At 66.0% G+C, this 12,844-nt stretch overlaps 1 protein-coding gene across 1 annotated transcript in view; it reads right to left on the bottom strand.

Moving 5' to 3' along the window:
* Nucleotides 1-12,844, bottom strand: part of SPSB3 (splA/ryanodine receptor domain and SOCS box containing 3) — a 119,540-nt gene that overhangs the window by 53,018 nt on the left and 53,678 nt on the right. The window lies entirely within an intron of this gene.

The raw sequence follows: 12,844 nt of genomic DNA, 5'->3' as shown, positions 1-12,844 counted from the left end.
CCCCGGGCTACCGGCGCCGCGGGCGGGGTACAGCCCAACCATGCACGCCCCGGGCTGTGCACACCCAAGGACACGCACGCCCGTGGTTATGGAGACGCCAGGCCACGCACGCCCCGGGCTACAGGCACCCCAAGGTATGCGCACCCCAAGGTATGCACGCCCCAGGCTACAGGCACCCCAGACTATGTACACCCATGGTTGTGCACACCCCAAGCTGTGCACACCCCAGGCCGTGCACACCCCAGGCAACAGCCCCTCTGGGTTACACCCCCCCCCCAAACTGTGTACCCCAAGAGTTACATACACCCCACCCTCCATATAAACTCCAAGCCCCCGGCGGCACCCCGCTCCCCGCGGGGGCACTTTCTCAACCAGGGGAAGCAGAGGCGCGTGGCGGTGGGCCTGGCACGGGGGTCACGCACACCCGAACCCCCACTTGCCCCCTCCACACTTGCCCCTCGGGATTTTATCACACACACACACACACACACACACACACCCCCCGGCAGCCGCTATTGTGCCAGCACCACAAACCCCGCAATTAATTAAGTTTCCATCCAGTGACAGCCCGCCAAAATGTTTGAAATAAACACCGAACAATTGGGATGGGATGATACAGGCCGGGAACAAAGTCCCCGGCGAGAGGGTGGAGCGGAATGGAAATGAGGGATTGTAAATTTGGATGGTGGAAAGAAAGAGGGGAAGGGGGGAAGGGGAGGGGGCCGGGGGGGGCAGGCGGGGGAGAGGGGGATTCGCAGCCCTCCGGCCATGAAATGATGCTGAAAGAAGTCAAGCTGCTGGAATCCGTGGAAAATGAGGGGCCGGAGGGGCTGCGGGTTAAGGTGGAGCGGGTCAGGGTGGGGGTGTCGGCGTGTCAGGGCGGGGGTGTCAGGGCGGGGGGCTCTGTGACCGCCGGCCCTCGTGCGGAGACCGCCAGCCGCCGTGCGGGGTTTGCCGGAGGGTGGCTGGGCTCGAGGCCTGGCTGTGCGGGCCAACCCGGGTTGCAGGGACCCCCCGCGTGGGGGGACGCGGCCCCGGGGCCGGATCCGGCACTGCCATGGGGAAGCTGGGCCGGCTGGGCTCAGAGCTTGGCGTGGGATCCAGCCAGGGAGCCCACAAACAGCCTCCGCCAGGTCCCCAGAGGTGAGGTGGCACCAGAGGCGAGGTGGCACCGGAGGCTGGGTGGCACCGGAGGCGAGGTGGCACCGGAGGCGGGGTGGCACCGGAGGTGGGGTGGCACCAGTGCCACCAGGCGCTGGTGTCCCCAGGCAGGGACCTCACCCCACCGAGGCTGATCCTCTCCCCCTTGAGGTGCTCAGCACCCTGGGGGGACTTTCCCTTGGGACACCCCGGGGTGCGGGGAGGTGGGACGTGGCTGTTTGCAGGACGGAGCCCGGTGCCCCCGTCCCCGCGGGCACGGGGCAGTGAGCCTGTCCTACCCCCCCAGCACCCCGGGGCGAACCGGCACCCCCGGCCCCCGCCACAGCCCGGGTGCGCAGCGCCCCGATCCACCTTAACCGGGTGTTGCGGGACAGACCTCGGCGCCAGCTGGACAAACCCACCGTGGCCAGCCCTGGCTTCCCTCCACATGGCCACTGGGCCAGCGGCACCCCTGCCTTCGGGACCCGGCCATCAGGGGACCAGGAGCCCCTTCGGAGCAGCCACCGGAGCCGGGGCTGACCTGGGACCCGGCAAAGCCCCCCCAGCACCCGCCACTTCACTCCTCCCATGGGGCAGAGCATCCCGGGGCTTTACCGGGGCTGCCACCGGCCGAAATGCCGCGTCCCCGGGCTGCCAGCCGTGCCAGGGAGCCCTGGCCGGTGGCCGCGTCCCCTGGCCGTGCCCAGCAGCCCCACCGCGTCCCCTGGCCGTGCCCCCTTGTCGCCGGCTGCCGCAGGGAGGGTGGCCCCACGGGGCTTGCGGGGCTGGGGGCCGGCAGCCCCCCGGGAGCTGCCCGGGCAGGGGCGCAGGGGAAGCCGCCGGCCGCTGCAGCGGGTCCCGGCCCGCTCCGGGCTCCCGGCCTGGCCCCGGCCCCGGCCCCCCACCCCCGCCCCGCTCCGGCCCCGGGATGCCCGGGCTCGCAGTGCCCTCTTGTGACCGCGGGCACGGCGGCTGCTCCGCCCGCCGCCCCCGGCTGGGGGGTCCCGGGGGTCTCCGGGGCGGGCAGGCCACGTCCCGCAGCGGGGCAGAGCATCGACCCGCGGAACGGGACTTTCAGAGGTCACCCGGTGCGACCCCTGCCCTGGGCAGGGACATCTCCCGCTGGGCCAGGCTGTCCAGCCCCGGCCGGCCGGGCCTTGAGCACTGCCAGGGATGGGAAGCTCCTCCGGGCAACCTGCTCCAGCGTCTCCCCGCAGCACATTTCCTCCCTATATCCCACCTAAATCCACCCTCTATCCGGCTTAAAACCGGCACCCCTTGTCCTGTCACTACAGGTCCTGGTGAAAAGCCTCTCTCCGTCGTTCTTGCAAGCCCCTCACCTACTGACAGGCTGCAGGAAGGTCTTCTCCGGGCTGAACAACCCCGCCTCTCCCAGCCTTTCTCCACAGGAGAGCTTCTTCCAGCCCTTGGACCGTTTCCGTGGTCCCCTCTGGACCCGCTCCGACAGCTCCGGGTCTGCCTTGCGCTGGGTCCCCAGGGCTGGACGTGCGCTCCAGGGGGGTCTCACACTGTGCCGTCACAGGTGGGGACCGGGAGGCCCCAGACCCATCTGCCACCTACGAGGCACCCGGGGCTTTGGGGCTCCACGTCCCCCCGTGGCAGGAGGGACCCTGGTTCCTTCCTTGTGCTTTTTGATGATCCTCCACTTCCCTGCTGGGCCACCCATCTTCAGCAGAGCTTTCGCCTTTCCTGGGCAGTCCCCACCAGTGAGCAGGTCCCTGGGCTTCCCCGCTGAGCCAGGGCATCCCCCATGCCCACAAAAGGGTCCCCATGGGGTGGCTCTGGACACCCTCCACCCTGCGCCGTGGGTGGGTGACAGTGAGGGCAGGGATGCTCCAGACTGGGCCACGCCTGGAGGCAGAACCCCCCCTGGAAAGGCAAAAGGGGTGGCTCAGGGAGGGCTGGGACCCCAAAGGGCTGCTCAGAGGCTGGGGGTCCCCAGTCCCTCTCCATCCCACTGCAGCTGCGTGGGGAGCTTTCCCGCCCAGCCGAGCACCCACAGGCACCCACCTCGTCTTTAAAAAATAGCTGAGGAGCCTCACCTCAACTCCCAGCCCAGCCCCGGGGTGTGCGGGGATACCCCCAGCCCCTCCCCAGGGACCCCGGGTGTTGAATGGGTCGTGAGCAGGGCTCTGTCCCCTCCCGGTGCCCCCGAGCATCCAGACCCCCAGGCTGGTGCCCCCGAGGGCAGGCACAGGCCCTGGAGAGTCTGGAGGAGCCCAGGGAGGCTGCCAGGAGGGGAACCGCAGGGCAAGGGTCCCCATGGCAAGGGAGGGGTCCCCGTGGCAAAGTGAGGGTCTCTGTGGCAGGCCAAGGGTGCCCATGGTAAGGCAGGGGTCCCCACGGCAAGGCGAGGGTCTGCACTAGTGGGAGAAGGTCCCCATGGCAGGATGAGGCTCCCAGCAGCTGGATGAGGGTCCTCGCAGCTGGGTGAGGGTCCTCACAGCAAGCTCATGGTCCCCGCAGCTGGGTGAGTGTCCCCATGGCCCGGTGAGGGTCCCCGCAGAAGCCTGAGGGTCCCCATGGTTGGGCCCTGCCCTCGCCCACCCTCGTCTGCCTGTGGCCTGGAGCAGCGGGAGCCCTGGGAAGTGTCTGAGCCTCGGGGGGGGCCCAGGGGGTCCAAGCCCTATGGAGGGCACAGGGGGGGTGAGCCCTGGGGGGTCTGAGCCCTGGGGGGAGGGCAGTGGGTCTGAGCCCTATGGAGGGCGGGGAGGGCACAGAGCGGCTGAGCCCTGGGGTCAGCACAAAGGAGGCCGAGCCCTGGGCGGGGGCTGAGACCGGGGTGGGGGTCCCGGGGGGGGCTGAGCCCTGGGGGTCCCTGGGGGCTGTGCCGGGGTGGTGACCCCATGCCGGCCAGGCCACCCTGCTCCCCTCGGCAGCCCCCGCTGCCGCCGCAGCAAGGCCCCCGCACGTCCATCCTGCGGGGCGGCGAATGGAGCTGCCTATTGATTCGCAGCCCAGGCTAAAAATAACTTTCAACTCTTCATCCCGAGCTGTGAAAAATCCCCCATTGCTAGGCGACGGGTTACCTGGAGACAGCCGGCGCTAGGCGACGGCGGTTGCCGCGGCGACAGCACCCGGCGCACTGCGGTCCAGCTTTGGCACCGGTGGTCCGGCTGGACGGGTGATGCTCGGCCCAGGGTCCCATCGCCATGGGGACACGCTGGGTGCGTGGGGTGAGACCCTTCAGCATGCCCAGGGCGGCGGGGATGGGAAGGCAGCGGAGGCCAATGGGGTGCTGGCAGTTTGCATAAAGATGAGCTGTGGAGGAGCGGTGTTGCTTGGCTCTTGGCTGCTGCCCCGGCCCGGGGGTGGGGACACCGGCCACCACCCTCCTGGCACCCAGGAAGGCCATCCCTGTGGACCAGGGAGGCTCGGGGGGCCTGGCCTGCCACAGCGGGGGTTGCCCACGGCTGCGGGATGAGCTGGGGCAGCCGGGCACCCCACATCGGGCACCCCAGGATGTGGGTACCCCCCTGGGCTGGCAGCACGGGAGGCCCACCCCAGCCGAGTCCCCTCCACTGGGGACATGTTGCATGGAGACTCCCCCTGCCCAGGGACTCCTCCAGCAGTTGTGACCCTTCTTGGCATGAAAGTGTTCCCAGGACGTGGGGCCACCCCAACATGTCCCCTCTGGGGCCCGGAGCTGGCAGGGGTCAGTGTCAATGGGGCCATGCCAGGACCAAGGGGACAACAGGGACCATCCAGGGCCCAACTGCCCTGCTGGGGCTGGGCTCACTCCTGTCATCACCCCAGGGGTGTCCAAGGCTGCGATGACGACAAGCGGTGCATGTCCCCCGAGGCTGGACCACCACCCGCTGCTCCCGGGCTGCTGCTGGCTGGCAATTCCCCTGGGACACCCCCATGGGGACGGGGCATCACGGGGGGACAGGGCATGGCTGGGAGGACAAGGGATCACAGGGGGAAGGATCCCCAGTTCCTCAGGCGCTGGGGAAAAGACGTGTCACCTGGATGAGACCACTGACCCGCACGTCCCCACGGTCACCAGCCCCTTCTCCTGCGGTTGTCACCCGCTGGGCAGGGTGGGATGAGGGCGTGAGTGTGAGTGTGAGTGTGAGTGTGTGTGTGTGCACAGTCTCCTCCCCCAGGCTCCCTCCCGGCTGCCAGTGCGAAACCCGACCTGCCTTATAAATAATGGAGGCAGGAGCCAGGCGGCCGGATCCCGGCAGCTCCCTCAGCCTCCCAAGGGCCCGGCCGGGGCAGCCGGCCGAGCCGGTCCCGCTGCTCGCATGGGGCTGTGCGAGGGGAAGGCAGAGGGGACGGGGTTAAACACGGCACCTAACCAGTTCCCTCCAGTTTGGGGAGCAGTAGTGAAGCTGGGCACCGAACTGGGGGTACTGGGTGGGTGCTGGGCTGGGGGGAGATGGGAAATGGGGGGCAGCAATGGGGCATCCTCCCGCTGCAGGTCCCGCTGCCAGCTGCGGCCTGGGTAGGTAAACCCCCCTAGCACCTGGGTGCAGCACCCTTCCCTGGGCACCCGCAGCACCCCAGGGTGCTGGAGCTGGAGCGACTGTCCCCGCTGTAGGGCCTGAGCTGGCTGCCGGGTGCGAGAGGGGTCTGCGCTGGGATCTCCAGCCTGCCAGTGCCCTGGTGAGGAGAGAGCCAAAGCAAGCATCCGTCTGTCCATCCAGCCTCCCATCCACCCCTCCATCCATCCCTCTATTTCTCCATCCACCCCTCCATCCGTCCCTCCATTTCTCCATCCACCTCTCCATCCTTCCATCCACCCCTCCATCCTTCCATCCACTCCTCCATCCCTCCATTTCTCCATCCACCCCTCCATCCTTCCATCCACCCCTCCATTCTTCCATCCCCTCCACCCTTCCATCCTTCCATCCACCCCTCCATTTCTCCATTTCTCCTTCCACCCCTCCATCTCTCCATTCATCCCTCCCTCCCTCCCTCCATCCCCCCATCCTTCCACCCCTGCATTCACCCACCCACCCACCCCTCTCTCCCTGCCTGCACACCCAGCTGCCAGCCCAGCCCTGCCCGCACCCCCCCCGCATCTCTCCCTCCGTGTCCGTGTCCCGCACCCTCACCTCGCCGCTCCCTCCCGGTGCCGCTGCCGGTGGCGACGCCATCCCGCCACCGTCCATTACCGTTACCGGCGACGGTGTCTCTTTAACAGCCTCCGCTGCTGACACGCGTGTGCGTGTGTGCAAACGCGCGTGTGCGTGTGCGAGCAGCTCCCAGCTCCCCGGGCTGGCTGGCAGGAGGGACCCCCCTTCTCCATCCCCCCCCGGATCCGGATCCGGCCCCTTCCCCCCCCCCCACTCCCCGCTTATTTTTCCTGTTGTTTAGCGGGGTTGGGGCGGGGGCCGGGCAGGATCCGGCCCCTTTTCCAAGGGGGAATTTTTTTTTTTTTGGGGGGGGGGGGGGGTTCCCGGTTTTCTTCCCGGTGGTTTTTTTTCCTGCAACCGAGCGAGGACGGGCACAAGGCATGGCATGAGCTTCGGGAGACGGTGCTGGAGGTAAGAGCCGCTCGGGAAAACCCTTTAACAACACAAAGCCGGTGCCGGTGCCGGTGCCGGTGCCGGTGCCGGTGCCGGTGCCGGTGCCGGTGCCGGTGCCGGTGAAACCGGCACCGGCACCGGCACCGTCATCGGCACCGGCACCGGCACCGGGGCTGCAACCACCCCCCGCCGCATCCCGCATCATGGAGCCGCGTTATATAACGGCGGCGGAGCCGGCCCGGCCCCGGGGCTCCCGGTCCGGTGGCGCTCCCTCCACCCCTTCCCTCTCCCGGTAGCTCAACCGAGGATGATGGTCGGTGATCCCCCCAACCCGGTGATGCTGTCCCCCCACACCTCGGTTTGGGGACCGGGGGGATGCTGGGGGGAGGGGGGGGGTGTAAGGTGGTGCCCCCCCCCCTCCCCCAGCATGGCCGGGCATCACCGGGTGGGTAACGGCGGGGGGGTCGGGTGGGTACCGGGGGATGCAGGGATGCTTTGGAATGGGGGTTTAGGGGGACATCGCCGTGGGGACGGGGTCACCCGGGTGTGGGGTTGCTGACTGCCCCCCCTCCCTTCTGCTGCTGGCCCCCAAACTGTCCCTTGTCCTCCCCGGTGGCACCATGGGACCGTTGGCACCCCCATGTCTGCACCCCAACACCCCAAGGTTCTGACACCCCAACACCTCGGTGGGGCTTTCCTCCACTGTGGGGTGACACAGGCCGGGGCAGGGGGACAGGGGCAGCCACCCCCCATCCCAGGGCCCAGGGGATGGAAGAAAGGGAAGGCCCCAGCTGGGACGGGACCAAGGGGGCTGAGCCCCACAGCGGGGTCCCACAGAGCTCAGCATGGGGCCAGGGACCCCCCAGCAGCCCAGGAGGGGGGCGAGGGGCTGGGGGCAGGTTCTTTCAGCAGGACAGGGGATGGGGACGGGTGGAGGGGTCCATGTGCGAGGCCGGCTGGGGCTGGGGGCAAGGCGGGCAGGCTGAGCCCCATGGAAGGGCTGGGGCAGGCTGGGGGAAACTGAGGCACAGGGTTGTGGCAGCAACAAGGCACAGACCCCCACGGCCTCACCCGGGTGGGGATTTGGGGGTGCCATGGGGCACCGGGCCGAGGTGCTGGGGCAGCTCTGGCTCTCAGGCATCCACTGGTGCTGGTGGGATGTGGCAGTGCCCGGGTGGCGGAGGCCGGAGTGTGGCAGTTCCTGCGGCAGGGGTGCTCCTGGCAGAGGGTCCTGCTCCACAACCACCTTCTGCCCGGGGTACAGGGGGTCTCAGGCCCTATTTGCAGCACCCAGGGGGTCTCAGCATGCAGCAGTGTGGGAGCAGCGGGCGCAGAGCGAGCCCTGTGCGGTGCTGGCATCTCCCCTCCTCTGAAAGCTGGGTGCTGATTTCACTCCGGCTACCAGGAAGAGGGAGGGAGGTGGCTTTGGAGTGGGGAGGACTCGCTCGAGCATCCATTTTTAATGAGCTAGATATCTATTTTTCCCCGAGCTGGCTTCCCCCACATCGATCCCTTTGCCATCCACCGGGCCTGCTCTCCTCCCCGTGCCAGCAGCTCCACCGTGGCGGGGAGCAGCGGGACGAGCATCCCCAGCGCTGGGAGCCTCCTGCCTCCCCAAATCCTGCTTCTGGGGACAGAGGGACCCTCGCTGTGGGGCATCACATGTGGGAAGGCGGAAGGGGGGAAGGGTCCCCCCATCCCCTCCGGCAGGGTCACCTCCGTGTTGACCATCCCATGGGGATGTGGCCACACTCCAGCCGGCAGAAGGGAGGCCGAAGCGGGAGCACTTTGGGTTTGAGGGCTGGATTCTGCCTTCATGCTCCGTGGGTTTAAGCTCTGCCTGACTCAGACTCTGGCAGCTCCGTGGCAAAGCCACGTTGCCCTGCCCGTGCCTCAGTTTCCCCACCTCCAAGTCGTGGCCCATTGCTCCCCACCAGTGCCTGTGCAGATGAACAGTGCCCGGAGAGGTGAAAGGGGATTTGAGAGGCAAGTAGGTGCCGATGGTGTGGGAGGGAGCGGGATGGGGCGCGGGTGAGCAGGGCTCCTTTGGCAGCATCCCACCCCTGCCAAACCTCTGCCCACTCGCCACGGGGACCAGCCACGTTCACCAGGCGCTCCAGGGCCAGAGCTCCAGGGCTCCAGGGCTCCCCATCTGGGGATGGGGCAGGCAGAAGCCATTTCTTCAGGGTTTCTCCCTGCTGGAGGTGTGACCTGTGCCCAGCTCCTGGCTGGGGGAAGCGGGCGGCTGGGGGGCTGCCCTGGGAGCAGGAGCAGGGCAGTGCCTTTGCTTCCGGGAGCGCACCTAACAGCTTTTTAGAGCCTGTGTCAGCATTTAGCCCCTACAGCCCCCTGCAGCAGGGAGTCCCATGGCTGAACACTGCCTGCCCGCCCCAGCATCCCATGAGCCTGGGGCCGATGGCCCCAGTGTTGGGCAGGCATTCAGCCACCTTGCGCAACCCTGGCTCCCGGGCGGACCCCCAAGCCCAGGGGCAAAGGGGCATCGCTGCTTGCGTGGCCATTGCCACATCTGGAGGGATGAAGGGGTTTGAAGAAGAGGCTCAAGTCCCGGCGGTATCCGGGGAGCACATCAGTCGGCAGGGGGCTCGGGGGCAGCCGTGGGCCATGGTCTCCTGTCTCCTCTCTCCTCGTGGGTTCTTGTATTTTTGTTCACCCCTTCCTGGGCCCAAGAGAGGCAGAGAGAAGGGCCGTAACATGCTGGGTGCTGTCAGTTGGGTGTGCTCTGGCTGGGCTTGCAGGAGGGGGCCAGGCCGGGCAGGAGCCGGCACAAGAGGAGCTGCTCCCTCTTCCCCTCAACTCAGTCGGTAGGGAGCAAGGCAAAGCTTGGCCAAAGCATGAGCATCCTCCATGGCGGCGAGGGCTGGTACCTCTGGAGGAGGCTGGAGGAGATGGGCCCAGGGCAGCACGTTGAGGTCCAGCTCTGCCCTGGTCTGTGCATCCCGTGCTCCTCTTGTGTGTGGGGTCCCCTCGAGGGGCTGCCTGGGATAGGGAGGGAGGTCGGGGCTTGATGTCTTTGGGAGATTTGGGTCCCAGCAGAGAAGACAAATACTGCTCCGGGAAGGGCTTGCGGCAGCCAGAGGGGACCCCGCTGCCTGTTGCGAGGAAGTTTTGCCTGGCCAGGCCTGGGGGGCTGGAGCTCTGCCTCCTCCCTACAACTGCCCCACGCTGAGGGGGAACAGGAGCTGTGTCTCCCGGTGCCCCTGGACATGAGCTGTTCTCTCAGCTAAGCAGAAAGTGGTGGGGACCTGAGCAGAGCTTGGCTGTGGCACCTCAGCTAGCATTTCCCTGGCTCCCTGGGCATGGGCATGGCCCTGCATAGCCCAGCCCCAGCTCTTGCTGTTTGGAAAGGCTGTGGGACCTGGGGTAGAGCGGTGCTGGGGGATCCCTATCGCGACAGCTCTGCTGCCCGGCCATGAGCTGCCTGAGACCCAGTGATGGATTCACAAGCCAGCCCGGCACTGAGTGGCAGCCGGCAGGAAAGGGACTCAAACCAGTCGTTTCCCCAGCCCCTCCTGAGCCTCTTTGTCTGCTGCAAGGTGAAACAAGCTCTTTGGAGTCGTTGGGAGCCAACAAGGGAGCAGGAGAGCTGCTCTCAGCCCTCTGGTCTCCCAAGGAGCTCTCAGCGTAATCTCAGGAAGGAGTTTCCCAGCTCCCATGACACAAATGGCAGGTCTCCGGGGCCAGGCAGAGTGGTGAGGCCCTTCCCCACCACAGATTCCTGGCTTGTGCAGCAGGTGAATACGTAGCACTGAGTTTGAAGCTGTGCTCTGAGCCTCTCTCCCAGCTGACTTGTGTGAGTGCTGAGCCCGGCAGCGCTGATCAATGCGCGCACACACACACACGCACATGTACAGGCAGCTTCTACCCAAACACACCCGCTGCCCCTCCATCTCTGGGGGAGCTGGCGGCTCCTCCAGGGCCTTCTGTGGCTCCTCTGCATTGTTGGAGTGATCCAAGCCCTCCGAGGCGACTCAGCCTCGGAGGCCGGCAGTCATACACCCCTCTGACTGCTCACGGCATGGGCAGTGGTCTGACCTGATGGGATCAGAGCAGGAGGCAGCTCACACATCACTGAATGCTGCTGGGGAAGGCGATTTGTATGGTGAGATGTCTTTATGACTACCATGTGCTTTGGTCGGCAGGTTCAGCCCCGCCAAAGCAAGAGCCTGGGTGGCATTGCTGCTGGTTGGGGCTGTCACGTCGAGCTGAGGGAGTCCCGGGGAGCCGTTACCCTCAGGAGCGCTGGACAAAAGCCTTGGCTGTGTGCTCTGCCACAGCACTATGTCTCGGGTGTGTTTTCTCCGCCTGTAGAGCAACTTGATTTGCTGCATTAGTAAAAATAGATGGGCTAATGAATTCAGCTGATGCAACCCTCTGTGTGTGTATGCGTGCATGCGCTTATCTCTGTTTGTGTGTGTATGTGTGCGTGTATATGTGCAGCTGAACACCAAGGCTTGTGCAAGGTGCATCCGCCAGCTCCTGGGGCTCTGACAGGGTGGTGGTGTGTGTGTCCATGCGTGTCTGGGTGTGCATATAGATATGTGTGTGTGTGTGTGCAGGAAGCCATGAGCGATGGCTGCTTGCTGCCAAGCAGCGCTCTGTCACTGAAGCAGTGGCTCTACAGAAATAATTTTGCAGCAGCCTTGGATTCTGGCAGGGCAATAACAGGGCTTCACGGCAGGCTGGCGGGGCAGGAGGGGGGTCTGCAGGGACCTGGCGGGGTGACGGTAGGATCTCACAGGGACCCGGCAGGGCGATGGTGGGATCTCACAGGGACCCGGCAGGGCGATGGTGGGATCTCACAGGGACCTGGCAGGGTGATGGTGGGATCTCGCAGGGACCTGGCAGGGCGATGGTGGGATCTCGCAGGGACCTGGCAGGGTGATGGTGGGATCTCGCAGGGACCCGGCAGGGCGATGGTGGGATCTCGCAGGGACCTGGCGGGGCAGTAGTGGAACCTCGCAGGGACCTGAGGGGCCATAGTGGGTCCTCGCAGGGGGCCGCTGAGGCAGGGGGTCCCGCAGGGGCAGGTTTGCGGGCGCCCTTGTAGGGCGATGCGGCCCCGAGGAGGCCGGGCCGCCGTCCGCGGTGCTGACCGGGGCCGCTGTCCGCGGTGCTGAACGGGCGCTGTCCGCGGTGCTGACCGGGCCTGCCCGCGAGCAGGGCCGGGCCCCCAGCGGCTCCCACGCCTGGCCAGTCCGGGGTCTCAGTGGCCTCCGAGCGCAGCTGCCCCAAAGTCCTCGGTAGCCTCCAAGCCCGGCTGGTCCAGCGCTTGCCCTTGAGCCCAGCCGTAGCGGGATGATGGTCTTATCCATGTCTGCCACAGCATGGGGTCTCCCAGCAAACACCCATGTGGGGGTGGCACTACCAGGGTGAGTGATCATCCTGCCCATCTCTTGAGGCCCTCATCCCTCTTCGTTACCACATGGAGATGGTAGACTCACCAACGGCTTGGATAAGCTCTGTCTTCCTGGCAGCTTTCGTCCTATTCCTCCCAGCATCTTCATCATCTGTGTAATGTTTGTAGTGACAGACTCTTAGACCCCCTTCTTTCTTCCCTCTTCCTGCGTCAAATCCACCCCCCACCACTGCATCATAGCTCATTGTGGATGACAAAACCCTCATGAATGGAGTGGCAATGATGTTTCCTGTGAAATGTGCACCCTGGAGTGAATTTGGGAGACTAAAAGACTTTGCCCTTTGCTTTTGTCAGGTTTCCCCCCACTGTGGATTGGGAGCTGGCACTCCACTGCTGGCAGATGCTTCCCCTGTGAGGTGTGGCCTGTGAGAGCAGAGGGAGGTTGCGATGGGGGGTTGCGATGCTGGGCCCTTCCTGTGGGATCCCAGAGTAAGGATGGTCGTACCAAGTGCTGAACCCTCCTTCTGGTGGCCTTATGGTTGGCCCAGTCACACAATCTGAGATAATGGAGAGAGGAGGAAAGACCAGATCTCTGCTCTCCTGCTACTTTGAGGTGAACAAAGAGCATATGGAGGTACTTGTGGAGATGCTGAAACATCAGAGGGGCTCTGTACTGTCACCCCCAAGGCAGACAGCTTCGTATTTCCCTGTCCCTCCACTGTCTCATTGGGTTGAAGGGAGGGCCTGGGGCAGGGCAGGGTGTGCTGGGTCTCCCGGCACACAGCAGCTCCGATCTCTGCGGGGTGTGGTACTTGCACTTTGTACATTG

Source organism: Mycteria americana, chromosome 12 (assembly GCF_035582795.1).
Source record: "Mycteria americana isolate JAX WOST 10 ecotype Jacksonville Zoo and Gardens chromosome 12, USCA_MyAme_1.0, whole genome shotgun sequence".
Classification (NCBI taxonomy): Eukaryota; Metazoa; Chordata; class Aves; order Ciconiiformes; family Ciconiidae; genus Mycteria; species Mycteria americana.
Note: the sequence above shows the minus strand (reverse complement) of the source record. Positions and strands in the feature narration are given on the sequence as shown.